Source organism: Oncorhynchus clarkii, chromosome 16, assembly GCF_045791955.1.
Source record: "Oncorhynchus clarkii lewisi isolate Uvic-CL-2024 chromosome 16, UVic_Ocla_1.0, whole genome shotgun sequence".
In the NCBI taxonomy this organism is placed as follows: domain Eukaryota; kingdom Metazoa; phylum Chordata; class Actinopteri; order Salmoniformes; family Salmonidae; genus Oncorhynchus; species Oncorhynchus clarkii.
The window spans coordinates 69,620,294-69,646,595 of NC_092162.1; the positions used below are offsets into that span (position 1 = coordinate 69,620,294).

Below are 26,302 nucleotides of genomic sequence, written 5' to 3' on the forward strand. Positions count from 1 at the left end.
TTAAGCTCGAGTGCCAAATGAGAAATGCAGTGTCCTTGAACGACCAACATTATGAAGAAATAGTGTATGATTCTGAATGTTTGCTCATATCTCGCGACCCACCTATGACATGTTAATAACTGCTTTGGGTCCCAAATCATAGTTTAAGAATCCATGTCAGAGGTTCTTGAGTTTATTCATCTCGAGACCCAAGTGAAAAATGTACTGTCCTCGAATGACCAATATTAGTAAAAGACATCTCTTTTGTGATGTGATTTTGCTAGACAGAGATGTGGGTTAAATTAATGAGACTGGTTTGATTCAAATAGGTGTGGGTGTTCACATCTGCAAAATATATCTCTTTCATGGGTGCTGTGGCTTAGTTGGTTAAAGTGCCTGTCTCGTAAACAGGAGATCCTGAGTTCAAATCTCAGCAGTACCTTTTCAAGCATTTTATTGTACACATTGGTGGAGAAGGTCAGAGGGGAGTGCACTCAGGTTTTCTCACCAATCGGTTTAGAGAATTAGAGATGATGTGAGGAGGATGCAATTGAGATATTCCAATGTCACGGAAAATGGGCACTTTTTGAATGTGTAAAGCTCGACTGTTTCTTCACTTTATTCATTATCGAGACCAATATGAAAAGTGTTTATCCAGCTTGTGCACATCACTTTCACCGCCTATGTAGGCTTTACAAAGCCACCTCTTGTAGCCAGCCGTGATCTTATAGTGGTTAGTACTCTGCGTTGTGGCCGCAGCAACCCCGGTTCGAATCCGGGTCACGGCACTGCAATGTAATCTCAGAACGGGTATTTTTTGAACAGGTTAAGACTTACTCTCAAAGCTAAGAAACTCAGCAACTCTGCCTTTTGACAAAGTTCCCCAGCATATCGTAGGTTAATTATTTACACGACTGATTCATCTGCTGTTTTAGAGGTTTTTACCATTTTTAAGCTCGAGAACCAAATGAGAAATGCAGTGTGTAAAGCTCGACTGTTTCTTCACTTTATTCATTATCGAGACCAATATGAAAAGCGTTTATCCAGTTTGTGCACATCACTTTCACAGCCTATGTAGCCGTTACAAAGCCACCTCTTGTAGCCAGCCGTGATCGTATAGTGGTTAGTACTCTGCGTTGTGGCCGCAGGAACCCCGGTTCACGGCACTGCAATGTACTTTCAGAAGGGTTGTTTTTTGAACAGGTTAAGACTTACTCTGAAAGCTAAGAAACTCAGCAACTCTGCCTTTTGACAAAGTTCCCCAGCATATCGTAGGTTAATTACTTACACGAACTGATTAATCTGCTGTTTCAGAGGTTTTTACCATTTTTAATCTCGAGAGCCAAATGAGAAATGCAGTGTCCTCGAACGACCAACATTATGAAGGAATAGTGTATGATTCTGAATGTTTACTCATATCTCGCGATATTCCCACTTTGGGTCCCAAACCATAGTTTAAGAATCCAGGTCAGAGTATCTTGAATTTATTCAGTTCGAGACCCAAATGAAAAATGTACTGTCCTCGGATGACCGAAATTAAGAAGAAATAGCTTGTGACTCAAAATGTTTACTGATATCGCGCTGCCCACCTCTCACATACTCAGGCCCACTTTGGGTCCCAAAACATAGCTTAAGAAACCCTGTTGCTAGACAATTGAAGGAGTCCATATCGATTCCAATATTAGTAAATAACATCTGTTTTGTGACGTGATTTTGCAAGACAGAGATATGGGTTAAATGAATGAGACATGTTTGATATAAATACGTGTGGCGGTGTTCTTACCTGGAACATACTGGGCATCTACAGGCGCTGTGGCTTAGTTGGTTAAAGTGCCTGTTTGGTAAACAGGAGATCCTGAGTTCGAATCTCAGCAGAGCCTTTTCAAACATGTCATTGAACACATTGGTGGAAAGGTCAGAGTGGAGAGTGTTCTAGTTTTCTCAACCAATGACTCTTGAGAATTTGGAGTGATGAGAGGAGAAAAGATGTGAGGAGGATGCAATTGAGATATTCCAATTTCACGGAAAAAGGGAACTTTTTCAAAGAATTACAACGTACCAACTGTCTCAACTTCAGCTGGTTCTTCAGTTGATTCATATCGAGCGCTAAATGAAGAGTTCAGCCAGCTTGTACAGGTCTCTGTCTCTGTCTGGTAGCTCGCTGTGATCGTGTAGTGTTTAGTACTCTGCGTTGTGGCCGCAGGAACCCCGGTCTGAATCCGGGTCACGGCAAAGAATTGCCATTTCAAAAGGGTTGTATTTTGAATGAGTTGAAACCTCCTGTGTGAGCTAAGAAACTCAATAACTCTTCCATTTGACAAAGTCTCTATCTCATGGTAGGTTAAATACTTACATTAACTGATTCATCTGCTTTTTCTTAGGTTTTTACCATTTTTAATCTCGAGATCCAACTGAGAAATGTTGTTTCCCCGAAACGACCAAAATGATGAAGAAATCGTGTATGATTCTGAATGTTTACTCATATCTTGCGATATTCCCACTTTGGGTCCCAAACCATAGTTTAAGAATCCAGGTCAGAGTATCTTGAGTTTATTCAGTTCGAGACCCAAATGAAAAATTTACTGTCCTCGGATGACCGAAATTAAGAAGAAATAGCTTGTGACTCAAAATGTTTACTGATATCGCGCTGCCCACCTCTCACATACTCAGGCCCACTTTGGGTCCCAAAACATAGCTTAAGAAACCCTGTTGCTAGACAATTGAAGGAGTCCATATCGATTCCAATATTAGTAAATAACATCTGTTTTGTGACGTGATTTTGCAAGACAGAGATATGGGTTAAATGAATGAGGCATGTTTGATATAAATACGTGTGGTAGTGTTCTTACCTGGAACATGCTTGGCATCTACAGGCGCTGTGGCTTAGTTGGTTAAAGCGCCTGTCTAGTAAACAGGAGATCCTGAGTTCGAATCTCAGCAGAGCCTTTTCAAACATGTCATTGAACACATTTTTGGAAAGGTCAGAGTGTTCTGCTTTTCTCAACCAATGAGTCTTGAGAATTTGGAGTGATGAGAGGAGAAAAGATGTGAGGAGGATGCAATTGAGATATTCCAATTTCACGGAAAAAGGGAACTTTTTCAAAGAATTACAACGTACCAACTGTCTCAACTTCAGTTGATTCATTTCGAGCGCTAAATGAAGAGTTCAGCCAGCTTGTACAGGTCTCTGTCAGAGCATGAGTAGGCTTTACAAGCAATCTTTGGTAGCTCGCTGTGATCGTATAGTGTTTAGTACTCTGCGTTGTGGCCGCTGGTACCCCGGTCTGAATCCGGGTCACGGCAAAGAATTGCCATTTCAAAAGGGTTGTATTTTGAATGAGTTGAAACCTCCTGTGTGAGCTAAGAAACTCAATAACTCTTCCATTTGACAAAGTCCCCATCTCATGGTAGGTTAATTACTTACATTAACTGATTCATCTGCTTTTTCTTAGGTTTTTACCATTTTTAATCTCGAGATCCAACTGAGAAATGTTGTTTCCCCGAAACGACCAAAATGATGAAGAAATCGTGTATGATTCTGAATGTTTACTCATATCTCGCGATATTCCCACTTTGGGTCCCAAACCATAGTTTAAGAATCCAGGTCAGAGTATCTTGAGTTTATTCAGTTCGAGACCCAAATGAAAAATGTACTGTCCTCGGATGACCGAAATTAAGAAGAAATAGCTTGTGACTCAAAATGTTTACTGATATCGCGCTGCCCACCTCTCACATACTCAGGCCCACTTTGGGTCCCAAAACATAGCTTAAGAAACCCTGTTGCTAGACAATTGAAGGAGTCCATATCGATTCCAATATTAGTAAATAACATCTGTTTTGTGACGTGATTTTGCAAGACAGAGATATGGGTTAAATGAATGAGGCATGTTTGATATAAATACGTGTGATAGTGTTCTTACCTGGAACATGCTTGGCATCTACAGGCGCTGTGGCTTAGTTGGTTAAAGCGCCTGTCTAGTAAACAGGAGATCCTGAGTTCGAATCTCAGCAGAGCCTTTTTAAACATGTCATTGAACACATTGGTGGAAAGGTCAGAGTGTTCTGCTTTTCTCAACCAATGAGTCTTGAGAATTTGGAGTGATGAGAGGAGAAAAGATGTGAGGAGGATGCAATTGAGATATTCCAATTTCACGGAAAAAGGGAACTTTTTCAAAGAATTACAACGTACCAACTGTCTCAACTTCAGTTGATTCATTTTGAGCGCTTAAATGAAGAGTTCAGCCAGCTTGTACAGGTCTCTGTCAGAGCATGAGTAGGCTTTACAAGCAATCTTTGGTAGCTCGCTGTGATCGTATAGTGTTTAGTACTCTGCGTTGTGGCCGCAGGAACCCCGGTCTGAATCCGGGTCACGGCAAAGAATTGCCATTTCAAAAGGGTTGTATTTTGAATGAGTTGAAACCTCCTGTGTGAGCTAAGAAACTCAATAACTCTTCCATTTGACAAAGTCTCTATCTCATGGAAGGTTAATTACTTACATTAACTGATTCATCTGCTTTTTCTTAGGTTTTTACCATTTTTAATCTCGAGATCCAACTGAGAAATGTTGTTTCCCCGAAACGACCAAAATGATGAAGAAATCATGTATGATTCTGAATGCTTACTCATATCTCGCGATATTCCCACTTTTGGTCCCAAACCATAGTTTAAGAATCCAGGTCAGAGTATCTTGAGTTTATTCAGTTCGAGACCCAAATGAAAAATTTACTGTCCTCGGATGACCGAAATTAAGAAGAAATAGCTTGTGACTCAAAATGTTTACTGATATCGCGCTGCCCACCTCTCACATACTCAGGCCCACTTTGGGTCCCAAAACATAGCTTAAGAAACCCTGTTGCTAGACAATTGAAGGAGTCCATATCGATTCCAATATTAGTAAATAACATCTGTTTTGTGACGTGATTTTGCAAGACAGAGATATGGGTTAAATGAATGAGACATGTTTGATATAAATACGTGTGGCGGTGTTCTTACCTGGAACATACTTAGCATCTACAGGCGCTGTGGCTTAGTTGGTTAAAGCGCCTGTCTAGTAAACAGGAGATCCTGAGTTCGAATCTCAGCAGAGCCTTTTCAAACATGTCATTGAACACATTGGTGGAAAGGTCAGAGTGGAGAGTGTTCTGCTTTTCTCAACCAATGAGTCTTGAGAATTTGGAGTGATGAGAGGAGAAAAGATGTGAGGAGGATGCAATTGAGATATTCCAATTTCACAGAAAAAGGGAACTTTTTCAAAGAATTACAACGTACCAACTGTCTCAACTTCAGCTGGTTCTTCAGTTGATTCATTTCGAGCGCTAAATGAAGAGTTCAGCCAGCTTGTACAGGTCTCTGTCAGAGCATGAGTAGGCTTTACAAGCAATCTTTGGTAGCTCGCTGTGATCGTATAGTGTTTAGTACTCTGCGTTGTGGCCGCAGGAACCCCGGTCTGAATCCGGGTCACGGCAAAGAATTGCCATTTCAAAAGGGTTGTATTTTGAATGAGTTGAAACCTCCTGTGTGAGCTAAGAAACTCAATAACTCTTCCATTTGACAAAGTCTCTATCTCATGGAAGGTTAATTACTTACATTAACTGATTCATCTGCTTTTTCTTAGGTTTTTACCATTTTTAATCTCGAGATCCAACTGAGAAATGTTGTTTCCCCGAAACGACCAAAATGATGAAGAAATCATGTATGATTCTGAATGCTTACTCATATCTCGCGATATTCCCACTTTGGGTCCCAAACCATAGTTTAAGAATCCAGGTCAGAGTATCTTGAGTTTATTCAGTTCGAGACCCAAATGAAAAATTTACTGTCCTCGGATGACCGAAATTAAGAAGAAATAGCTTGTGACTCAAAATGTTTACTGATATCGCGCTGCCCACCTCTCACATACTCAGGCCCACTTTGGGTCCCAAAACATAGCTTAAGAAACCCTGTTGCTAGACAATTGAAGGAGTCCATATCGATTCCAATATTAGTAAATAACATCTGTTTTGTGACGTGATTTTGCAAGACAGAGATATGGGTTAAATGAATGAGACATGTTTGATATAAATACGTGTGGCGGTGTTCTTACCTGGAACATACTTGTCATCTACAGGCGCTGTGGCTTAGTTGGTTAAAGCGCCTGTCTAGTAAACAGGAGATCCTGAGTTCGAATCTCAGCAGAGCCTTTTCAAACATGTCATTGAACACATTGGTGGAGAGTGGAGAGTGTTCTGCTTTTCTCAACCAATGAGTCTTGAGAATTTGGAGTGATGAGAGGAGAAAAGATGTGAGGAGGATGCAATTGAGATATTCCAATTTCACAGAAAAAGGGAACTTTTTCAAAGAATTACAACGTACCAACTGTCTCAACTTCAGCTGGTTCTTCAGTTGATTCATTTTGAGCGCTAAATGAAGAGTTCAGCCAGCTTGTACAGGTCTCTGTCAGAGCATGAGTAGGCTTTACAAGCAATCTTTGGTAGCTCGCTGTGATCCTATAGTGTTTTGTACTCTGCGTTGTGGCCGCAGGAACCCCGGTCTGAATCCGGGTCACGGCAAAGAATTGCCATTTCAAAAGGGTTGTATTTTGAATGAGTTGAAACCTCCTGTGTGAGCTAAGAAACTCAATAACTCTTCCATTTGACAAAGTCTCTATCTCATGGTAGGTTAATTACTTACATTAACTGATTCATCTGCTTTTTCTTAGGTTTTTACCATTTTTAATCTCGAGATCCAACTGAGAAATGTTGTTTCCCCGAAACGACCAAAATGATGAAGAAATCGTGTATGATTCTGAATGTTAACTCATATCTCGCGATATTCCCACTTTGGGTCCCAAACCATAGTTTAAGAATCCAGGTCAGAGTATCTTGAGTTTATTCAGTTCGAGACCCAAATGAAAAATTTACTGTCCTCGGATGACCGAAATTAAGAAGAAATAGCTTGTGACTCAAAATGTTTACTGATATCACGCTGCCCACCTCTCACATACTCAGGCCCACTTTGGGTCCCAAAACATAGCTTAAGAAACCCTGTTGCTAGACAATTGAAGGAGTCCATATCGATTCCAATATTAGTAAATAACATCTGTTTTGTGACGTGATTTTGCAAGACAGAGATACGGGTTAAATGAATGAGACATGTTTGATATAAATACGTGTGGCGGTGTTCTTACCTGGAACATACTGGGCATCTACAGGCGCTGTGGCTTAGTTGGTTAAAGTGCCTGTTTGGTAAACAGGAGATCCTGAGTTCGAATCTCAGCAGAGCCTTTTCAAACATGTCATTGAACACATTGGTGGAAAGGTCAGAGTGGAGAGTGTTCTAGTTTTCTCAACCAATGACTCTTGAGAATTTGGAGTGATGAGAGGAGAAAAGATGTGAGGAGGATGCAATTGAGATATTCCAATTTCACGGAAAAAGGGAACTTTTTCAAAGAATTACAACGTACCAACTGTCTCAACTTCAGCTGGTTCTTCAGTTGATTCATATCGAGCGCTAAATGAAGAGTTCAGCCAGCTTGTACAGGTCTCTGTCTCTGTCTGGTAGCTCGCTGTGATCGTGTAGTGTTTAGTACTCTGCGTTGTGGCCGCAGGAACCCCGGTCTGAATCCGGGTCACGGCAAAGAATTGCCATTTCAAAAGGGTTGTATTTTGAATGAGTTGAAACCTCCTGTGTGAGCTAAGAAACTCAATAACTCTTCCATTTGACAAAGTCTCTATCTCATGGTAGGTTAAATACTTACATTAACTGATTCATCTGCTTTTTCTTAGGTTTTTACCATTTTTAATCTCGAGATCCAACTGAGAAATGTTGTTTCCCCGAAACGACCAAAATGATGAAGAAATCGTGTATGATTCTGAATGTTTACTCATATCTTGCGATATTCCCACTTTGGGTCCCAAACCATAGTTTAAGAATCCAGGTCAGAGTATCTTGAGTTTATTCAGTTCGAGACCCAAATGAAAAATTTACTGTCCTCGGATGACCGAAATTAAGAAGAAATAGCTTGTGACTCAAAATGTTTACTGATATCGCGCTGCCCACCTCTCACATACTCAGGCCCACTTTGGGTCCCAAAACATAGCTTAAGAAACCCTGTTGCTAGACAATTGAAGGAGTCCATATCGATTCCAATATTAGTAAATAACATCTGTTTTGTGACGTGATTTTGCAAGACAGAGATATGGGTTAAATGAATGAGGCATGTTTGATATAAATACGTGTGGTAGTGTTCTTACCTGGAACATGCTTGGCATCTACAGGCGCTGTGGCTTAGTTGGTTAAAGCGCCTGTCTAGTAAACAGGAGATCCTGAGTTCGAATCTCAGCAGAGCCTTTTCAAACATGTCATTGAACACATTTTTGGAAAGGTCAGAGTGTTCTGCTTTTCTCAACCAATGAGTCTTGAGAATTTGGAGTGATGAGAGGAGAAAAGATGTGAGGAGGATGCAATTGAGATATTCCAATTTCACGGAAAAAGGGAACTTTTTCAAAGAATTACAACGTACCAACTGTCTCAACTTCAGTTGATTCATTTCGAGCGCTAAATGAAGAGTTCAGCCAGCTTGTACAGGTCTCTGTCAGAGCATGAGTAGGCTTTACAAGCAATCTTTGGTAGCTCGCTGTGATCGTATAGTGTTTAGTACTCTGCGTTGTGGCCGCTGGTACCCCGGTCTGAATCCGGGTCACGGCAAAGAATTGCCATTTCAAAAGGGTTGTATTTTGAATGAGTTGAAACCTCCTGTGTGAGCTAAGAAACTCAATAACTCTTCCATTTGACAAAGTCCCCATCTCATGGTAGGTTAATTACTTACATTAACTGATTCATCTGCTTTTTCTTAGGTTTTTACCATTTTTAATCTCGAGATCCAACTGAGAAATGTTGTTTCCCCGAAACGACCAAAATGATGAAGAAATCGTGTATGATTCTGAATGTTTACTCATATCTCGCGATATTCCCACTTTGGGTCCCAAACCATAGTTTAAGAATCCAGGTCAGAGTATCTTGAGTTTATTCAGTTCGAGACCCAAATGAAAAATGTACTGTCCTCGGATGACCGAAATTAAGAAGAAATAGCTTGTGACTCAAAATGTTTACTGATATCGCGCTGCCCACCTCTCACATACTCAGGCCCACTTTGGGTCCCAAAACATAGCTTAAGAAACCCTGTTGCTAGACAATTGAAGGAGTCCATATCGATTCCAATATTAGTAAATAACATCTGTTTTGTGACGTGATTTTGCAAGACAGAGATATGGGTTAAATGAATGAGGCATGTTTGATATAAATACGTGTGATAGTGTTCTTACCTGGAACATGCTTGGCATCTACAGGCGCTGTGGCTTAGTTGGTTAAAGCGCCTGTCTAGTAAACAGGAGATCCTGAGTTCGAATCTCAGCAGAGCCTTTTTAAACATGTCATTGAACACATTGGTGGAAAGGTCAGAGTGTTCTGCTTTTCTCAACCAATGAGTCTTGAGAATTTGGAGTGATGAGAGGAGAAAAGATGTGAGGAGGATGCAATTGAGATATTCCAATTTCACGGAAAAAGGGAACTTTTTCAAAGAATTACAACGTACCAACTGTCTCAACTTCAGTTGATTCATTTTGAGCGCTTAAATGAAGAGTTCAGCCAGCTTGTACAGGTCTCTGTCAGAGCATGAGTAGGCTTTACAAGCAATCTTTGGTAGCTCGCTGTGATCGTATAGTGTTTAGTACTCTGCGTTGTGGCCGCAGGAACCCCGGTCTGAATCCGGGTCACGGCAAAGAATTGCCATTTCAAAAGGGTTGTATTTTGAATGAGTTGAAACCTCCTGTGTGAGCTAAGAAACTCAATAACTCTTCCATTTGACAAAGTCTCTATCTCATGGAAGGTTAATTACTTACATTAACTGATTCATCTGCTTTTTCTTAGGTTTTTACCATTTTTAATCTCGAGATCCAACTGAGAAATGTTGTTTCCCCGAAACGACCAAAATGATGAAGAAATCATGTATGATTCTGAATGCTTACTCATATCTCGCGATATTCCCACTTTTGGTCCCAAACCATAGTTTAAGAATCCAGGTCAGAGTATCTTGAGTTTATTCAGTTCGAGACCCAAATGAAAAATTTACTGTCCTCGGATGACCGAAATTAAGAAGAAATAGCTTGTGACTCAAAATGTTTACTGATATCGCGCTGCCCACCTCTCACATACTCAGGCCCACTTTGGGTCCCAAAACATAGCTTAAGAAACCCTGTTGCTAGACAATTGAAGGAGTCCATATCGATTCCAATATTAGTAAATAACATCTGTTTTGTGACGTGATTTTGCAAGACAGAGATATGGGTTAAATGAATGAGACATGTTTGATATAAATACGTGTGGCGGTGTTCTTACCTGGAACATACTTAGCATCTACAGGCGCTGTGGCTTAGTTGGTTAAAGCGCCTGTCTAGTAAACAGGAGATCCTGAGTTCGAATCTCAGCAGAGCCTTTTCAAACATGTCATTGAACACATTGGTGGAAAGGTCAGAGTGGAGAGTGTTCTGCTTTTCTCAACCAATGAGTCTTGAGAATTTGGAGTGATGAGAGGAGAAAAGATGTGAGGAGGATGCAATTGAGATATTCCAATTTCACAGAAAAAGGGAACTTTTTCAAAGAATTACAACGTACCAACTGTCTCAACTTCAGCTGGTTCTTCAGTTGATTCATTTCGAGCGCTAAATGAAGAGTTCAGCCAGCTTGTACAGGTCTCTGTCAGAGCATGAGTAGGCTTTACAAGCAATCTTTGGTAGCTCGCTGTGATCGTATAGTGTTTAGTACTCTGCGTTGTGGCCGCAGGAACCCCGGTCTGAATCCGGGTCACGGCAAAGAATTGCCATTTCAAAAGGGTTGTATTTTGAATGAGTTGAAACCTCCTGTGTGAGCTAAGAAACTCAATAACTCTTCCATTTGACAAAGTCTCTATCTCATGGAAGGTTAATTACTTACATTAACTGATTCATCTGCTTTTTCTTAGGTTTTTACCATTTTTAATCTCGAGATCCAACTGAGAAATGTTGTTTCCCCGAAACGACCAAAATGATGAAGAAATCATGTATGATTCTGAATGCTTACTCATATCTCGCGATATTCCCACTTTGGGTCCCAAACCATAGTTTAAGAATCCAGGTCAGAGTATCTTGAGTTTATTCAGTTCGAGACCCAAATGAAAAATTTACTGTCCTCGGATGACCGAAATTAAGAAGAAATAGCTTGTGACTCAAAATGTTTACTGATATCGCGCTGCCCACCTCTCACATACTCAGGCCCACTTTGGGTCCCAAAACATAGCTTAAGAAACCCTGTTGCTAGACAATTGAAGGAGTCCATATCGATTCCAATATTAGTAAATAACATCTGTTTTGTGACGTGATTTTGCAAGACAGAGATATGGGTTAAATGAATGAGACATGTTTGATATAAATACGTGTGGCGGTGTTCTTACCTGGAACATACTTGTCATCTACAGGCGCTGTGGCTTAGTTGGTTAAAGCGCCTGTCTAGTAAACAGGAGATCCTGAGTTCGAATCTCAGCAGAGCCTTTTCAAACATGTCATTGAACACATTGGTGGAGAGTGGAGAGTGTTCTGCTTTTCTCAACCAATGAGTCTTGAGAATTTGGAGTGATGAGAGGAGAAAAGATGTGAGGAGGATGCAATTGAGATATTCCAATTTCACAGAAAAAGGGAACTTTTTCAAAGAATTACAACGTACCAACTGTCTCAACTTCAGCTGGTTCTTCAGTTGATTCATTTTGAGCGCTAAATGAAGAGTTCAGCCAGCTTGTACAGGTCTCTGTCAGAGCATGAGTAGGCTTTACAAGCAATCTTTGGTAGCTCGCTGTGATCCTATAGTGTTTTGTACTCTGCGTTGTGGCCGCAGGAACCCCGGTCTGAATCCGGGTCACGGCAAAGAATTGCCATTTCAAAAGGGTTGTATTTTGAATGAGTTGAAACCTCCTGTGTGAGCTAAGAAACTCAATAACTCTTCCATTTGACAAAGTCTCTATCTCATGGTAGGTTAATTACTTACATTAACTGATTCATCTGCTTTTTCTTAGGTTTTTACCATTTTTAATCTCGAGATCCAACTGAGAAATGTTGTTTCCCCGAAACGACCAAAATGATGAAGAAATCGTGTATGATTCTGAATGTTAACTCATATCTCGCGATATTCCCACTTTGGGTCCCAAACCATAGTTTAAGAATCCAGGTCAGAGTATCTTGAGTTTATTCAGTTCGAGACCCAAATGAAAAATTTACTGTCCTCGGATGACCGAAATTAAGAAGAAATAGCTTGTGACTCAAAATGTTTACTGATATCACGCTGCCCACCTCTCACATACTCAGGCCCACTTTGGGTCCCAAAACATAGCTTAAGAAACCCTGTTGCTAGACAATTGAAGGAGTCCATATCGATTCCAATATTAGTAAATAACATCTGTTTTGTGACGTGATTTTGCAAGACAGAGATACGGGTTAAATGAATGAGACATGTTTGATATAAATACGTGTGGCGGTGTTCTTACCTGGAACATACTTGGCGTCTACAGGTGCTGTGGCTTAGTTGGTTAAAGCGCCTGTCTAGTAAACAGGAGATCCTGAGTTCGTATCTCAGCAGAGCCTTTTCAAACATGTCATTGAACACATTGGTGGAAAGGTCAGAGTGGAGAGTGTTCTGCTTTTCTCAACCAATGAGTCTTGAGAATTTGGAGTGATGAGAGGAGAAAAGATGTGAGGAGGATGCAATTGAGATATTCCAATTTCACGGAAAAAGGGAACTTTTTCAAAGAATTACAACGTACCAACTGTCTCAACTTCAGCTGGTTCTTCAGTTGATTCATTTCGAGCGCTAAATGAAGAGTTCAGCCAGCTTGTACAGGTCTCTGTCAGAGCATGAGTAGGCTTTACAAGCAATCTTTGGTAGCTCGCTGTGATCGTATAGTGTTTAGTACTCTGCGTTGTGGCCGCAGGAACCCCGGTCTGAATCCGGGTCACGGCAAAGAATTGCCATTTCAAAAGGGTTGTATTTTGAATGAGTTGAAACCTCCTGTGTGAGCTAAGAAACTCAATAACTCTTCCATTTGACAAAGTCTCTATCTCATGGTAGGTTAATTACTTACATTAACTGATTCATCTGCTTTTTCTTAGGTTTTAACATTTTTAATCTCGAGATCCAACTGAGAAATGTTGTTTCCCCGAAACGACCAAAATGATGAAGAAATCGTGTATGATTCTGAATGTTTACTCATATCTCGCGATATTCCCACTTTGGGTCCCAAACCATAGTTTAAGAATCCAGGTCAGAGTATCTTGAGTTTATTCAGTTCGAGACCCAAATGAAAAATTTACTGTCCTCGGATGACCGAAATTAAGAAGAAATAGCTTGTGACTCAAAATGTTTACTGATATCGCGCTGCCCACCTCTCACATACTCAGGCCCACTTTGGGTCCCAAAACATAGCTTAAGAAACCCTGTTGCTAGACAATTGAAGGAGTCCATATCGATTCCAATATTAGTAAATAACATCTGTTTTGTGACGTGATTTTGCAAGACAGAGATATGGGTTAAATGAATGAGACATGTTTGATATAAATACGTGTGGCGGTGTTCTTACCTGGAACATACTTGGCATCTACAGGCGCTGTGGCTTAGTTGGTTAAAGCGCCTGTCTAGTAAACAGGAGATCCTGAGTTCGAATCTCAGCAGAGCCTTTTCAAACATGTCATTGAACACATTGGTGGAAAGGTCAGAGTGGAGAGTGTTCTGCTTTTCTCAACCAATGAGTCTTGAGAATTTGGAGTGATGAGAGGAGAAAAGATGTGAGGAGGATGCAATTGAGATATTCCAATTTCACAGAAAAAGGGAACTTTTTCAAAGAATTACAACGTACCAACTGTCTCAACTTCAGCTGGTTCTTCATTTGATTCATTTTGAGCGCTAAATGAAGAGTTCAGCCAGCTTGTACAGGTCTCTGTCAGAGCATGAGTAGGCTTTACAAGCAATCTTTGGTAGCTCGCTGTGATCGTATAGTGTTTAGTACTCTGCGTTGTGGCCGCAGGAACCCCGGTCTGAATCCGGGTCACGTCACTGCAATGTACTTTCAGAAGGGTTGTGTTTTGAACAGATTAAGACTTACTCTGAAAGCTAAGAAACTCAGCAACTCTGCCTTTTGACAAAGTTCCCCAGCATATCGTAGGTTAATTACTTACAAGAACTGATTAATCTGCTGTTTCAGAGGTTTTTACCATTTTTAAGCTCGAGAGCCAAATGAGAAATGCAGTGTCCTCGAACGACCAACATTATGAAGAAATAGTGTATGATTCTAAATGTTTACTCATATCTCGCGACCCACCCATGTTAATAACTGCTTTGGGTCCCAAATCATAGTTTAAGAATCCATGTCAGAGGTTCTTGAGTTTATTCATCTCGAGACCCAAATGAAAAATGTACTGTCCTTCGAATGACCAATATTAGTAAAAGACATCTCTTTTGTGATGTGATTTTGCTAGACAGAGATGTGGGTTAAATTAATGAGAATGGTTTGATTCAAATAGGTGTGGGTGTTCACATCTGAAAAATATATCTGTTACATGGGTGCTGTGGCTTAGTTGGTTAAAGTGCCTGTCTCGTAAACAGGAGATCCTGAGTTCAAATCTCAGCAGTACCTTTTCAAGCATTTTATTGTACACATTGGTGGAGAAGGTCAGAGGGGAGGGCACTCAGGTTTTCTCACCAATCGGTTTAGAGAATTAGAGATGATGTGAGGAGGATGCAATTGAGATATTCCAATGTCACGGAAAAAGGGCACTTTTTGAATGTGTAAACCTCAACTGTTTCTTCACTTTATTCATTATCGAGACCAATATGAAAAGTGTTTAGCCAGTTTGTGCACATCAATTTCACAGTCTATGTAGGCTTTACAAAGCCACTTCTTTTAGCCAGCCGTGATCGTATAGTGGTTAGTACTCTGCGTTGTGGCCGCAGCAACCCCGGTTCGAATCCGGGGCACTGCAATGTAATCTCAGAAGGGTTGTTTTTTGAACAGGTTAAGACTTACTCTGAAAGCTAAGAAACTCAGCAACTCTGCCTTTTGACAAAGTTCCCCAGCATATCGTAGGTTAATTACTTACACGAACTGATTCAACTGCTGTTCCAGAGGTTTTTACCATTTTTAAGCTCGAGAGCCAAATGAGAAATGCAGTGTCCTCGTACGACCAACATTATGAAGAAATGGTGTATGATTCTGAATGTTTACTCATATCTCGCGACCCACCCATGTTAATAACTGCTTTGGGTCCCAAATCATAGTTTAAGAATCCATGTCAGAGGTTCTTGAGTTTATTCATCTCGAGACCCAAATGAAAAATGTACTGTCCTCGAATGACCAATATTAGTAAAAGACATCTCTTTTGTGATGTGATTTTGTAAGACAGAGATGTTGGTTAAATTAATGAGAATGGTTTGATTCAAATAGGTGTGGGTGTTCACATCTGATAAATATATCTGTTACATGGGTGCTGTGGCTTAGTTGGTTAAAGTGCCTGTCTCGTAAACAGGAGATCCTGAGTTCAAATCTCAGCATTACCTTTCCAAGCATTTTATTGTACACATTGGTGGAGAAGGTCAGAGGGGAGGGCACTCAGGTTTTCTCACCAATCGGTTTAGAGAATTAGAGATGATGTGAGCAGGATGCAATTGAGATATTCCAATGTCACGGAAAAGGGGCACTTTTTGAATGTGTAAAGCTCAACTGTTTCTTCACTTTATTCATTATCGAGACCAATATGAAAAGTGTTTATCCAGTTTGTGCACATCACTTTCACAGCCTATGTAGCCGTTACAAAGCCACTTCTTGTAGCCAGCCGTGATAGTACTGTGCTTAGTACTATGCGTTGTGGCCGCAGCAACCCCGGTTCGAATCCGGGTCACGTCACTGCAATGTAATTTCAGAAGGGTTGTTTTTTGAACAGGTTAAGACTTACTCTGAAAGCTAAGAAACTCAGCAACTCTCCCTTTTGACAAAGTTCCCCAGCATATTGTAGGTTAATTACTTACACAAACTGATTCATCTCCTGTTTCAGAGGTTTTTACCATTTTTAAGCTCGAGAGCCAAATGAGAAATGCAGTGTCCTCGAACGACCAACATTATGAAGAAATAGTGTATGATTCTGAATGTTTACTCATATCTCGCGACCCACCTATGACATAATAATAACTGCTTTGTGTCCCAAATCATAGTTTAAGAATCCATGTCAGAGGTTCTTGAGTTTATTCATCTCGAGACCCAAATGAAAAATGTACTGTCCTCGAATGACCAATATTAGTAAAAGACATCTCTTTTGTGATGTGATTTTGCTAGACAGAGATGTGGGATAAATTAATGAGACTGGTTTGATTCAAATAGGTGTGGGTGTTAACATCTGCAAAATATATCTCTTTCATGGGTGCTGTGGCTTAGTTGGTTAAAGTGCCTGTCTCGTAAACAGGAGATCCTGAGTTCAAATCTCAGCAGTACCATTTCAAGCATTTTATTGTACACATTGGTGGAGAAGGTCAGAGGGGAGGGCACTCAGGTTTTCTCACCAATCTGTTTAGAGAATTAGAGATGATGTGAGGAGGATGCAATTGAGATATTTCAATGTCACGGAAAAATGGCACTTTTTGAATGTGTAAACCTCAACTGTTTCTTCACTTTATTCATTATCGAGACCAATATGAAAAGTGTTTAGCCAGTTTGTGCACATCAATTTCACAGTCTATGTAGGCTTTACAAAGCCACTTCTTTTAGCCAGCCGTGATCGTATAGTGGTTAGTACTCTGCGTTGTGGCAGCAGCAACCCCGGTTCGAATCCGGGGCACTGCAATGTAATCTCAGAAGGGTTGTTTTTTTGAACAGGTTAAGACTTACTCTGAAAGCTAAGAAACTCAGCAACTCTGCCTTTTGACAAAGTTCCCCAGCATATCGTAGGTTAATTACTTACACGAAATGATTCAACTGCTGTTCCAGAGGTTTTTACCATTTTTAAGCTCGAGAGCCAAATGAGAAATGCAGTGTCCTCGTACGACCAACATTATGAAGAAATGGTGTATGATTCTGAATGTTTACTCATATCTCGCGACCCACCCATGACATGTTAATAACTGCTTTTGGTCCCAAATCATAGTTTATGAATCCATGTCAGAGGTTCTTGAGTTTATTCATCTCGAGACCCAAATGAAAAATGTACTGTCCTCGAATGACCAATATTAGTAAAAGACATCTCTTTTGTGATGTGATTTTGCTAGACAGAGATGTGGGATAAATTAATGAGACTGGTTTGATTCAAATAGGTGTGGGTGTTCACATCTGATAAATATATCTGTTACATGGGTGCTGTGGCTTAGTTGGTTAAAGTCCCTGTCTCGTAAACAGGAGATCCTGAGTTCAAATCTCAGCAGTACCTTTTCAAGCATTTTATTGTACACATTGGTGGAGAAGGTCAGAGGGGAGGGCACTCAGGTTTTCTCACCAATCGGTTTAGAGAATTAGAGATGATGTGAGCAGGATGCAATTGAGATATTCCAATGTCACGGAAAAAGGGCACTTTTTGAATGTGTAAAGCTCAACTGTTTCTTCACTTTATTCATTATCGAGACCAATATGAAAAGTGTTTATCCAGTTTGTGCACATCACTTTCACAGCCTATGTAGCCGTTACAAAGCCACTTCTTGTAGCCAGCCGTGATAGTACTGTGCTTAGTACTATGCGTTGTGGCCGCAGCAACCCCGGTTCGAATCCGGGTCACGTCACTGCAATGTAATTTCAGAAGGGTTGTTTTTTGAACAGGTTAAGACTTACTCTGAAATCTAAGAAACTCAGCAACTCTCCCTTTTGACAAAGTTCCCCAGCATATTGTAGGTTAATTACTTACACAAACTGATTCATCTCCTGTTTCAGAGGTTTTTACCATTTTTAAGCTCGAGAGCCAAATGAGAAATGCAGTGTCCTCGAACGACCAACATTATGAAGAAATAGTGTATGATTCTGAATGTTTACTCATATCTCGCGACCCACCTATGACATAATAATAACTGCTTTGTGTCCCAAATCATAGTTTAAGAATCCATGTCAGAGGTTCTTGAGTTTATTCATCTCGAGACCCAAATGAAAAATGTACTGTCCTCGAATGACCAATATTAGTAAAAGACATCTCTTTTGTGATGTGATTTTGCTAGACAGAGATGTGGGATAAATTAATGAGACTGGTTTGATTCAAATAGGTGTGGGTGTTAACATCTGCAAAATATATCTCTTTCATGGGTGCTGTGGCTTAGTTGGTTAAAGTGCCTTTCTAGTAAACAGGAGATCCTGAGTTCAAATCTCAGCAGTACCATTTCAAGCATTTTATTGTACACATTGGTGGAGAAGGTCAGAGGGGAGGGCACTCAGGTTTTCTCACCAATCTGTTTAGAGAATTAGAGATGATGTGAGGAGGATGCAATTGAGATATTTCAATGTCACGGAAAAATGGCACTTTTTGAATGTGTAAACCTCAACTGTTTCTTCACTTTATTCATTATCGAGACCAATATGAAAAGTGTTTAGCCAGTTTGTGCACATCAATTTCACAGTCTATGTAGGCTTTACAAAGCCACTTCTTTTAGCCAGCCGTGATCGTATAGTGGTTAGTACTCTGCGTTGTGGCAGCAGCAACCCCGGTTCGAATCCGGGGCACTGCAATGTAATCTCAGAAGGGTTGTTTTTTGAACAGGTTAAGACTTACTCTGAAAGCTAAGAAACTCAGCAACTCTGCCTTCTGACAAAGTTCCCCAGCATATCGTAGGTTAATTACTTACACAAACTGATTCATCTGCTGTTTCAGAGGTTTTTACAATTTTTAAGCTCGAGAGCCAAATGAGAAATGCAGTGTCCTCGAACGACCAACATTATGAAGAAATAGTGTATTATTCTGAATGTTTACTCATATCTCGCGACCCACCTATGACATGTTAATTACTGGTTTGGGTCCCAAATCATAGTTTAAGAATCCATGTCAGAGGTTCTTGAGTTTATTCATCTCGAAACCCAAGTGAAAAATGTACTGTCCTCGAATGACCAATATTAGCAAAATACATCTCTTTTGTGATGTGATTTTGCTAGACAGAGATGTGGGTTAAATTAATCAGACTGGTTTGATTCAAATAGGTGAAGGTGTTCACATCTGCAAAATATATCTCTTTCATGGGTGCTGTGGCTTAGTTGGTTAAAGTGCCTGTCTAGTAAACAGGAGATCCTGAGTTCAAATCTCAGCAGTATCTTTCCAAGCATTTTATTGTACACATTGGTGGAGAAGGTCAGAGGGGAGGGCACTCAGATTTTCTCACCAATCGGTTTAGAGAATTAGAGATGATGTGAGGAGGATGCAATTGAGATATTCCAATGTCACGGAAAATGAGCACTTTTTGAATGTGTATAGCTCGACTGTTTCTTCACTTTATTCATTATCGAGACCAATATGAAAAGTGTTTATCCAGCTTGTGCACATCACTTTCACAGCCTATGTAGGCTTTACAAAGCCACCTCTTGTAGCCAGCCGTGATAGTATAGTGGTTAGTACTCTGCGTTGTGGCAGCAGCAACCCTGGTTCGAATCCGGTTCACGGCACTGCAATGTACTTTCAGAAGTTTTTTTTTTTAACAAGTTAAGACTTAGCTTAGCTTAGAAACTCAGCAACTCTGCCTTTTGACAAAGTTACCCAGCATATCGTAGGTTAATTACTTACATGAACTGATTCATCTGCTGTTTCAGAGGTTTTTAACATTTTTAAGCTCGAGAGCCAAATGAGAAATGCAGTGTCCTCGAACGACCAACATTGTGAAGAAATAGTGTATGATTCTGAATGTTTACTCATATCTTGCGACCCACCTATGACATGTTAATAACTGCTTTGGGTCCCAAATCATAGTTTAAGAATCCATGTCAGAGGTTCTTGAGTTTATTCATCTCGAAACACAACAAGTTGGAAATCGTAAATTCAACAATGAGTTGTTAGGAAGGAATCAGTGACAGTGGCTAACTGCAATTATTGCAAAGCAATCACTAGCCTGCTATTCAGTGGTGTGTCTGTGTGGTCACAAATCTGGGATTAATTTCCAATTTTAAAATGATAAACATTCAGCATTGGCCATGCTGTCAATGAAGCATGATTTATGCCGCCCTCAAAACAACTGTTAACTTGGAACTGTGAAAACTTGACTTCAGTGAGTTCCATACAACTGGGATGTCGGGAATAAACAATCTCCGACTAGGAAACTACATTATGAACGATCATCCAACTTGGAATTGTAAATCCGGCCTCTTTCTAGAGCTACGACCTGAAGATCATTGACGTCATTATGATTCGACCTTGTTTTTTTCCGAGTTCCCAGTTGTTTTGAATGCACCATAAATCCAGAGAATGCCAGACTGATGACAAAATTAGCCCATGAAGGACTGCCACATCACCTTCCTGTTGAAGTGTGGACAGCACAACAAGGTGAGTCGAAAAACGTATTGTATGCTACTGCATAAATTATGTAATATGCCAGGGAGATATGTATACTGTAGCTAAGAAAGTAAATTAAAGTTGTGAAGTAAGATGTTAGTAGCCCATGAGCCTCACCCCTTAATAATTTGGTCTATTTACCCCTCTTCATTTCACCTACTGTTCTGACTTGTTAGTGCACATGTAGCCTATAACCTGTTTTAGAGAAATTTAGTTATTGAACATTGTAAGAGCTTTAATTGTCTGCTTATATGCCCCTTTTATTTATCCTATGGTTCTGACTTGGTGTACAAGGAGAACACTATAAGAACGACCCATGTTTTGAATTCTGTCACTGTACATTTCAAAAGTGCTAAACAAATAGTTATATTGAATGCGTCATAGTTCATACATCTCAATTGTCATTAGAAACCACATTTGTTTAAGCAAGTCTGCGATATCAGCTATGTTTTTTAAAAGGCAGTAAATAAGGGTGAATTAACTGTTTCTCTGCCAGACAAGACTCCGCTGATGTCAGGTGTAGTAGTGGTAAGATTTTGGGACTGCTGTTGGTACTGACTTCTGACTTCTCTGCCACCAGTACGTACGCACCCCTTACAGTATCCAAGTCTTTACTGTGTTGTAGTGTCAACAATTTGCATAATTTCACTGGACATTTTGATCCCGCAAGAGGGATCCGATCCCTAAGAAGTTTTAAGGACAACCAAGTCAAGGTATTGGAGTGGCCATCACAAAGCCCTGACCTCAATCCCATAGAAAATTTGAAAAAGTGTGTGCGAGCAAGGAGGCCTACAAACCTGACTTAGTTACACCAGCTCTGTCAGGAGGAAGGGGCCAAAATTCACCCAATTCATTGTGGGAAGCTTGTGGAAGGCAACCCGGAACATTTGACCCAAGTTAAACAATTTAAAGGCAATGCTACCAAATACTAATTGAGTGAATGTAAACCTCTGACCCACTGGGAATGTGATGAAAGAAAGAAATGCTGAAATAAATAATTCTCTCTACTATTATGCTGACATTTCAAATTGTTAAAATAAAGTGGTGATCCTAACTGACCTAAGACAGAGAATTTTTACTAGAATTAAATGTCAGGAATTGTGAAATACTGAGATTAAATGTAGTTGGCTAAGGTGTATGTAAACTTCCGACTTCAACTGTACATTTCTCAGACTTTGGAATCACAGAAGCAAGGTTCCACTCATAAAGTGTATCATTTACAAAGCTGTCCAGTGGTATTTTATTTCATTTTTTTACACAGACCCCCGTGACCCATTCAAAACTCCCGCGACCCAAATTTAGGTTGCGCACCGTCCAGTTGAGAACCACGGTTTTAAAGCATTTTATTGTACCGTGTCACAGCATTGTGATACACAAGTAGAGAATCTCAATTGCATACTCCTCGTGTCCTCTCTCCTCCTTCTCAAAACCCATTGCTGGAGAAGTTCAGAAGGGAGTGTGTCATGGAAATTCAGTACTGAGAGAGACTTTGTCATTTCTTCAAACAATCATCTGTTTTTTTATATCGATTCATTATTGCAATAATGAAACCGTTGACCCCACACTCCAAAGTGTGTTGCATAGTGCTTAACTGATCATGAAAAAACAGATGTTATATAGAACCTAAAAATGCTTAGTCAGCCTGGTTCCAACCTTCACATAAGCCATCTTGGTTCATGTCCTGGTTATCTGCATGGGATGTTTATTTACTTCCAACCTGGCTTAGTTTCCCAGATGCCAGGAAGATGAGACAATAAACCTTTCCAGGCTATCTCTATCTCGGGTCACACACAACATCTTGTCTATTGAATGCCAACTTTTAGGTTTTTAAGTCATTCATTATCAGCTCAAGCAATCTCCAGCAAAACCCATTTCTTTACCACACGTCCAGACTAACTGCAGGAAGATAGAGTGGAAACCATCTGTTTACAGAAACACAGAATTAAACAGAACAGAAATATCTCACCGTTTGTTAATTAAATAATTGCTAACTATTAATATTAAACAAATCAGGTAAATATGTAATTTTCTATCGACCTCTGGCTTTCTCATATAATGGGTTTTGAGAAAGAGGCGAGGAGATAGGACGGAGATAGAACGCGAGGAGTATGTCCATGTCACTGTATGCTACTCGCTAGTACTTTGTGCTGTGGCTGCAGCAACCCAGGTTTAAAATCTGTGTCAGAGCATTGCAGCACACAATGTCCTGGCAAAAGGGCTCCTTCTGAATAAGTTCAAACGCACTGCGTCATCTACATTTTTAATCTAACTACAAACTGTAGCATTAGCTGAACTGGCTAACTACCCAACTCAGCATTTAGTCAGCTTATACACATCACTGTCCCAGCATGAATAGCCTCTACAAGCATGCTCTGGTAGCTCGCCGTGATCGTATAGTAGTTAGTACTCTGCGTTGTGGCTGCAGGAGATCCGGGTCATGGCATTGTGTTACTCAATGTCATGGTGAAAGTGCCCATTTTGAATTAGATAAAATGGTGTGGTGGTGATGAATAGATCCGTCTCGCCACAAGCTCCTACAAAACTGCAGGTTTCTACATTTCCTAGGTTTTTTTCTATTATTTTTCTCAGATTTTCTTATTTAACACCTCTTTTACCCTGCTGCTACTCTCTGTTTATCATATATAGTCACTTTAACTATACATTAATGTAGATATTACCTCAATTATCCTGACTAAGCGGTGCCCCCGCACATTGGCTACCTCTGACTATTTGCATTGTGTCCCGTCATCCCCCCCGCCAACCCCTCTCTTATGCTGCTGCTACTCTCTGTTTATCATCTATGCACAGTCACTTTAACTGTAAATTCATGTACATATTACCTCAATTAGCCCGACTAACCGGTGCCCCCCGCACATTGACTCTGTACCTGTACCACCTGAATAGAGCCTCGCTACTGTTATTTTCACTGTCATTCTACTGTTTTTTTTATTTCTTTACTATTGTTTATGTAATACCTATGTTTTACTAAAAAATTGCACTGTTGGTTAGAGCCTGTAAGTAAGCATTTCACTGTAAAGTCTACCTACACCTGTTGTATTCGGCGCACGTGACAAATACACTTTGATTTGATTTGTATATGTTCCAGTGAGGGAATAGAGCTTCTCAGGTCCACTCCGCTGTGGAGAGGTAGCTTAGCTGCTAACACTAGACAGGACAATGTGAAAACTAACTCATCAAAGTCTTTTCTTTCGTATTCCTTAAAACTTCACTAGGGTAGGGGGCAGCATTCGGAAATGTGGATGAAAGCGTGCCCAAATTAAACTGCCTGCTACTCAGGCCCAGAAGCTAGGATATGCATATTATTAGTAGATTTGGATAGAAAACACACTGACATTTCTAAAACTGTTTGAATGATGTCTGTGAGTATAACAGAACTCATACGGCAGGCGAACACCTGAGAAAAATCCAACCAGGAAGTGGGAAATCTGAGGTTTGTAGTTTTTCAAGTGATTGCCTATCCAATGTACTGTGTCTATGGGGTCATATTGCACTTCATAAGGCTTCCACTAGATGGCAACAGTCTTTAGAACTTTGTTTCAGGCTTCTACTATGAAGGGGGAGAGAATAAGAGCTGTTTGAATCAGGGGTCTGGCTGAAAGCCATTAATTTAGTCACGCACACGGCCGTGAGCGCAAGCTCCATTCCTTTTCATTTCTAAAGACAAAGGAATTGTCTGGTTGGAGTATTATTGAAGATTCGTGATAAAAACATCTTAAAGATTGATTCTACACATCGTTTGACATGTTTCTACAAACTGTATTAGAACTTTTTTGACTTTTCGTCTAAAAAGGAGGTATGATGGACTTTAGCGAACAAAACTAACATTTGTTGTCTAACATGGAGACCTGGGAGTGCCATCAGATGAAGATCATCAAAGGTAAGTGATTAATTTAATTGCTATTTCTGACTTTTGTGAGCCCTCTCCTTGGCTGGAAAATGGCTGTATGGTTTTCTGTGACTAGGCGCTGACCTAACATAATCGCATGGTGTGCCTTGGCAGTAAAGCCTTTTTGAAATCGGACACTGTGGTTGGATTTACAAGAAGTTTATCTTTAAAATGGTGTATAATACTTGTATGTTTGAGGAATTTTAATTATGGTATTTCTGTTGTTTTGAATTTGGCGCCCTGCAATTTCACTGGCTTTTGTCGAGGTGGGACGCTACCGTTCCACTTGTACCAGAGAGGTTCTTAAGAGGCCTCTTCTTGTTGTAGTGTTTTTCTATTTAAAAAAAACACTTCAGTTGTATATAGTAGAAAAGTATGTTCAAGTTTGAGATTCTCCACTGAGCTTGCTCAGGACTAGGCTTAATCGTTATCCGGGAAACCACGCCGTTACGTTGACTTGAGGTCAAGTGCACATTTGAAGTGCACTGTGTCATTTAATGTATGACATGGTTGGTATTTATACAGGTGCAGTATTTACTCAGCTCTCACCTACTCAATGTTATGGCTAGGTTGTAGGCTACATGTTACATGGATTCATTTAATTTCCCATAATGTGCCACAGTGATTGAATCATGTTTTAAATGTGAATCACTGGTAAAAGACTACATACTGTAGCCGACGTTCCACCATAGATTAAAAACTATGTGGACACTTTGGTGCGTCTCGAGCTGAACGGGTTTAAGATCTCCTGGACAAGCAGATGAAACGATTAAAGTTGTTTAGTTATCCAGTTATTTTAGCTACAGGTGTAGAAAATCGAGTACACAGCCATGCAATCTCCATAGACAAACATTGGCAGTAGAATGGCTTTACTGAAAAGCTCAGTGACTTTCAACGTGGCACCGTCATAGGATGCCACCTGTCCAACAAGTCAGTTCGTCAAATTTCTGCACTGCTAGTCAAGTGGTCAAGAGCTGTTATTGTGAAGTGGAAAATTCTAGCAGCAACAACAGCTCAGCTGCGAAGTGGTAGGCCACACAAGCCCATAGTATGGGACTGCCGAGTGCTGAAGAAATCATCTTATCTTCGGTTGCAACATTCACTACTGAGTTCCAATCTGCCTCTGGAAGCAACGTCAGCACACTAACTGTTCATCGGGAGCTTCAGGAAATGGGTTTCCATGGCCGAAATCTACACTCAAGCCTAAGATCACCATGAACAATGCCAAGCGTCGGATGGAGTGGTGTAAAGCTTACCGCCATTGGACTCTGGAACATTCTAAATACGTTCTCTGGAGTGATGAATCACCCTTCACCATCTGGCAGTCCTACGGACAAATTTGGGTTTGGCGGATGCCATCAGAACGCCACCTGACCAAATGCATAGTGCCAACTGTAAAGTTTGGTGGAGGAGGAATGATGGTCTGGGAATGTTTTTCATGGTTCGGGCTAGTCCCCTTAGTTCCAGTGAAGGGAAATCTTAAAGCAACGGTATACAATGACACTCTAGACAATTCTGTGCTTCCAACTTTGTGGCAACAGTTTGGGGAAGGCCCTTTTTTCACCATGACAATGCTCCCTGTGCTGTGCACAAAGCAAGGTCCATACAGAAATAGTTTGCTGAGAAATGTGTGGAAGAATTTGGCAGGCCTGCACAGAGCCCTGACCTCAATCCCCATCGAACACTTTTGGAACGCCGACTGTGAGCCTGGCCTAATCGCCAAACCTCACTAATGCTCTTGTGGCTGAATGGAAGCAAGTCCCTGCAACAATGTTCCAACATCTTGTGTAAAGCCTTCCCATAAGAGTGGAGGCTGTAATAGCAGCAAAGAGGACACCAACTCCATATTAATGGCCATGATTTTGGAATG

General features: G+C 40.5%; 19 non-coding genes across 19 annotated transcripts; all 19 read left to right on the forward strand.

Moving 5' to 3' along the window:
* Positions 1–347: 347 nt before the first annotated feature.
* Positions 348–421, forward strand: trnat-cgu (transfer RNA threonine (anticodon CGU)). Its single transcript has one exon. It is a non-coding gene; the product is annotated as a tRNA-Thr (tRNA).
* Positions 422–1,785: 1,364 nt separating this feature from the next.
* Positions 1,786–1,859, forward strand: trnat-ggu (transfer RNA threonine (anticodon GGU)). Its single transcript has one exon. It is a non-coding gene; the product is annotated as a tRNA-Thr (tRNA).
* Positions 1,860–2,851: 992 nt separating this feature from the next.
* trnat-agu (transfer RNA threonine (anticodon AGU)) lies at positions 2,852–2,925 on the forward strand. Its single transcript has one exon. It is a non-coding gene; the product is annotated as a tRNA-Thr (tRNA).
* A 997-nt stretch (positions 2,926–3,922) lies between these two features.
* On the forward strand, positions 3,923–3,996 carry trnat-agu (transfer RNA threonine (anticodon AGU)). The gene has a single exon. It is a non-coding gene; the product is annotated as a tRNA-Thr (tRNA).
* Positions 3,997–4,994: 998 nt separating this feature from the next.
* trnat-agu (transfer RNA threonine (anticodon AGU)) lies at positions 4,995–5,068 on the forward strand. The gene has a single exon. It is a non-coding gene; the product is annotated as a tRNA-Thr (tRNA).
* Positions 5,069–6,084: 1,016 nt separating this feature from the next.
* On the forward strand, positions 6,085–6,158 carry trnat-agu (transfer RNA threonine (anticodon AGU)). Its single transcript has one exon. It is a non-coding gene; the product is annotated as a tRNA-Thr (tRNA).
* Positions 6,159–7,167: 1,009 nt separating this feature from the next.
* Positions 7,168–7,241, forward strand: trnat-ggu (transfer RNA threonine (anticodon GGU)). The gene has a single exon. It is a non-coding gene; the product is annotated as a tRNA-Thr (tRNA).
* Positions 7,242–8,233: 992 nt separating this feature from the next.
* On the forward strand, positions 8,234–8,307 carry trnat-agu (transfer RNA threonine (anticodon AGU)). Its single transcript has one exon. It is a non-coding gene; the product is annotated as a tRNA-Thr (tRNA).
* A 997-nt stretch (positions 8,308–9,304) lies between these two features.
* On the forward strand, positions 9,305–9,378 carry trnat-agu (transfer RNA threonine (anticodon AGU)). Its single transcript has one exon. It is a non-coding gene; the product is annotated as a tRNA-Thr (tRNA).
* A 998-nt stretch (positions 9,379–10,376) lies between these two features.
* On the forward strand, positions 10,377–10,450 carry trnat-agu (transfer RNA threonine (anticodon AGU)). Its single transcript has one exon. It is a non-coding gene; the product is annotated as a tRNA-Thr (tRNA).
* A 1,016-nt stretch (positions 10,451–11,466) lies between these two features.
* trnat-agu (transfer RNA threonine (anticodon AGU)) lies at positions 11,467–11,540 on the forward strand. Its single transcript has one exon. It is a non-coding gene; the product is annotated as a tRNA-Thr (tRNA).
* A 1,009-nt stretch (positions 11,541–12,549) lies between these two features.
* On the forward strand, positions 12,550–12,623 carry trnat-agu (transfer RNA threonine (anticodon AGU)). The gene has a single exon. It is a non-coding gene; the product is annotated as a tRNA-Thr (tRNA).
* Positions 12,624–13,638: 1,015 nt separating this feature from the next.
* Positions 13,639–13,712, forward strand: trnat-agu (transfer RNA threonine (anticodon AGU)). Its single transcript has one exon. It is a non-coding gene; the product is annotated as a tRNA-Thr (tRNA).
* Positions 13,713–14,594: 882 nt separating this feature from the next.
* Positions 14,595–14,668, forward strand: trnat-cgu (transfer RNA threonine (anticodon CGU)). Its single transcript has one exon. It is a non-coding gene; the product is annotated as a tRNA-Thr (tRNA).
* Positions 14,669–15,514: 846 nt separating this feature from the next.
* Positions 15,515–15,588, forward strand: trnat-cgu (transfer RNA threonine (anticodon CGU)). The gene has a single exon. It is a non-coding gene; the product is annotated as a tRNA-Thr (tRNA).
* An 856-nt stretch (positions 15,589–16,444) lies between these two features.
* On the forward strand, positions 16,445–16,518 carry trnat-cgu (transfer RNA threonine (anticodon CGU)). Its single transcript has one exon. It is a non-coding gene; the product is annotated as a tRNA-Thr (tRNA).
* An 852-nt stretch (positions 16,519–17,370) lies between these two features.
* Positions 17,371–17,444, forward strand: trnat-cgu (transfer RNA threonine (anticodon CGU)). The gene has a single exon. It is a non-coding gene; the product is annotated as a tRNA-Thr (tRNA).
* Positions 17,445–18,300: 856 nt separating this feature from the next.
* Positions 18,301–18,374, forward strand: trnat-agu (transfer RNA threonine (anticodon AGU)). Its single transcript has one exon. It is a non-coding gene; the product is annotated as a tRNA-Thr (tRNA).
* Positions 18,375–19,225: 851 nt separating this feature from the next.
* Positions 19,226–19,299, forward strand: trnat-agu (transfer RNA threonine (anticodon AGU)). Its single transcript has one exon. It is a non-coding gene; the product is annotated as a tRNA-Thr (tRNA).
* The last annotated feature ends 7,003 nt before the right edge of the window (positions 19,300–26,302 follow it).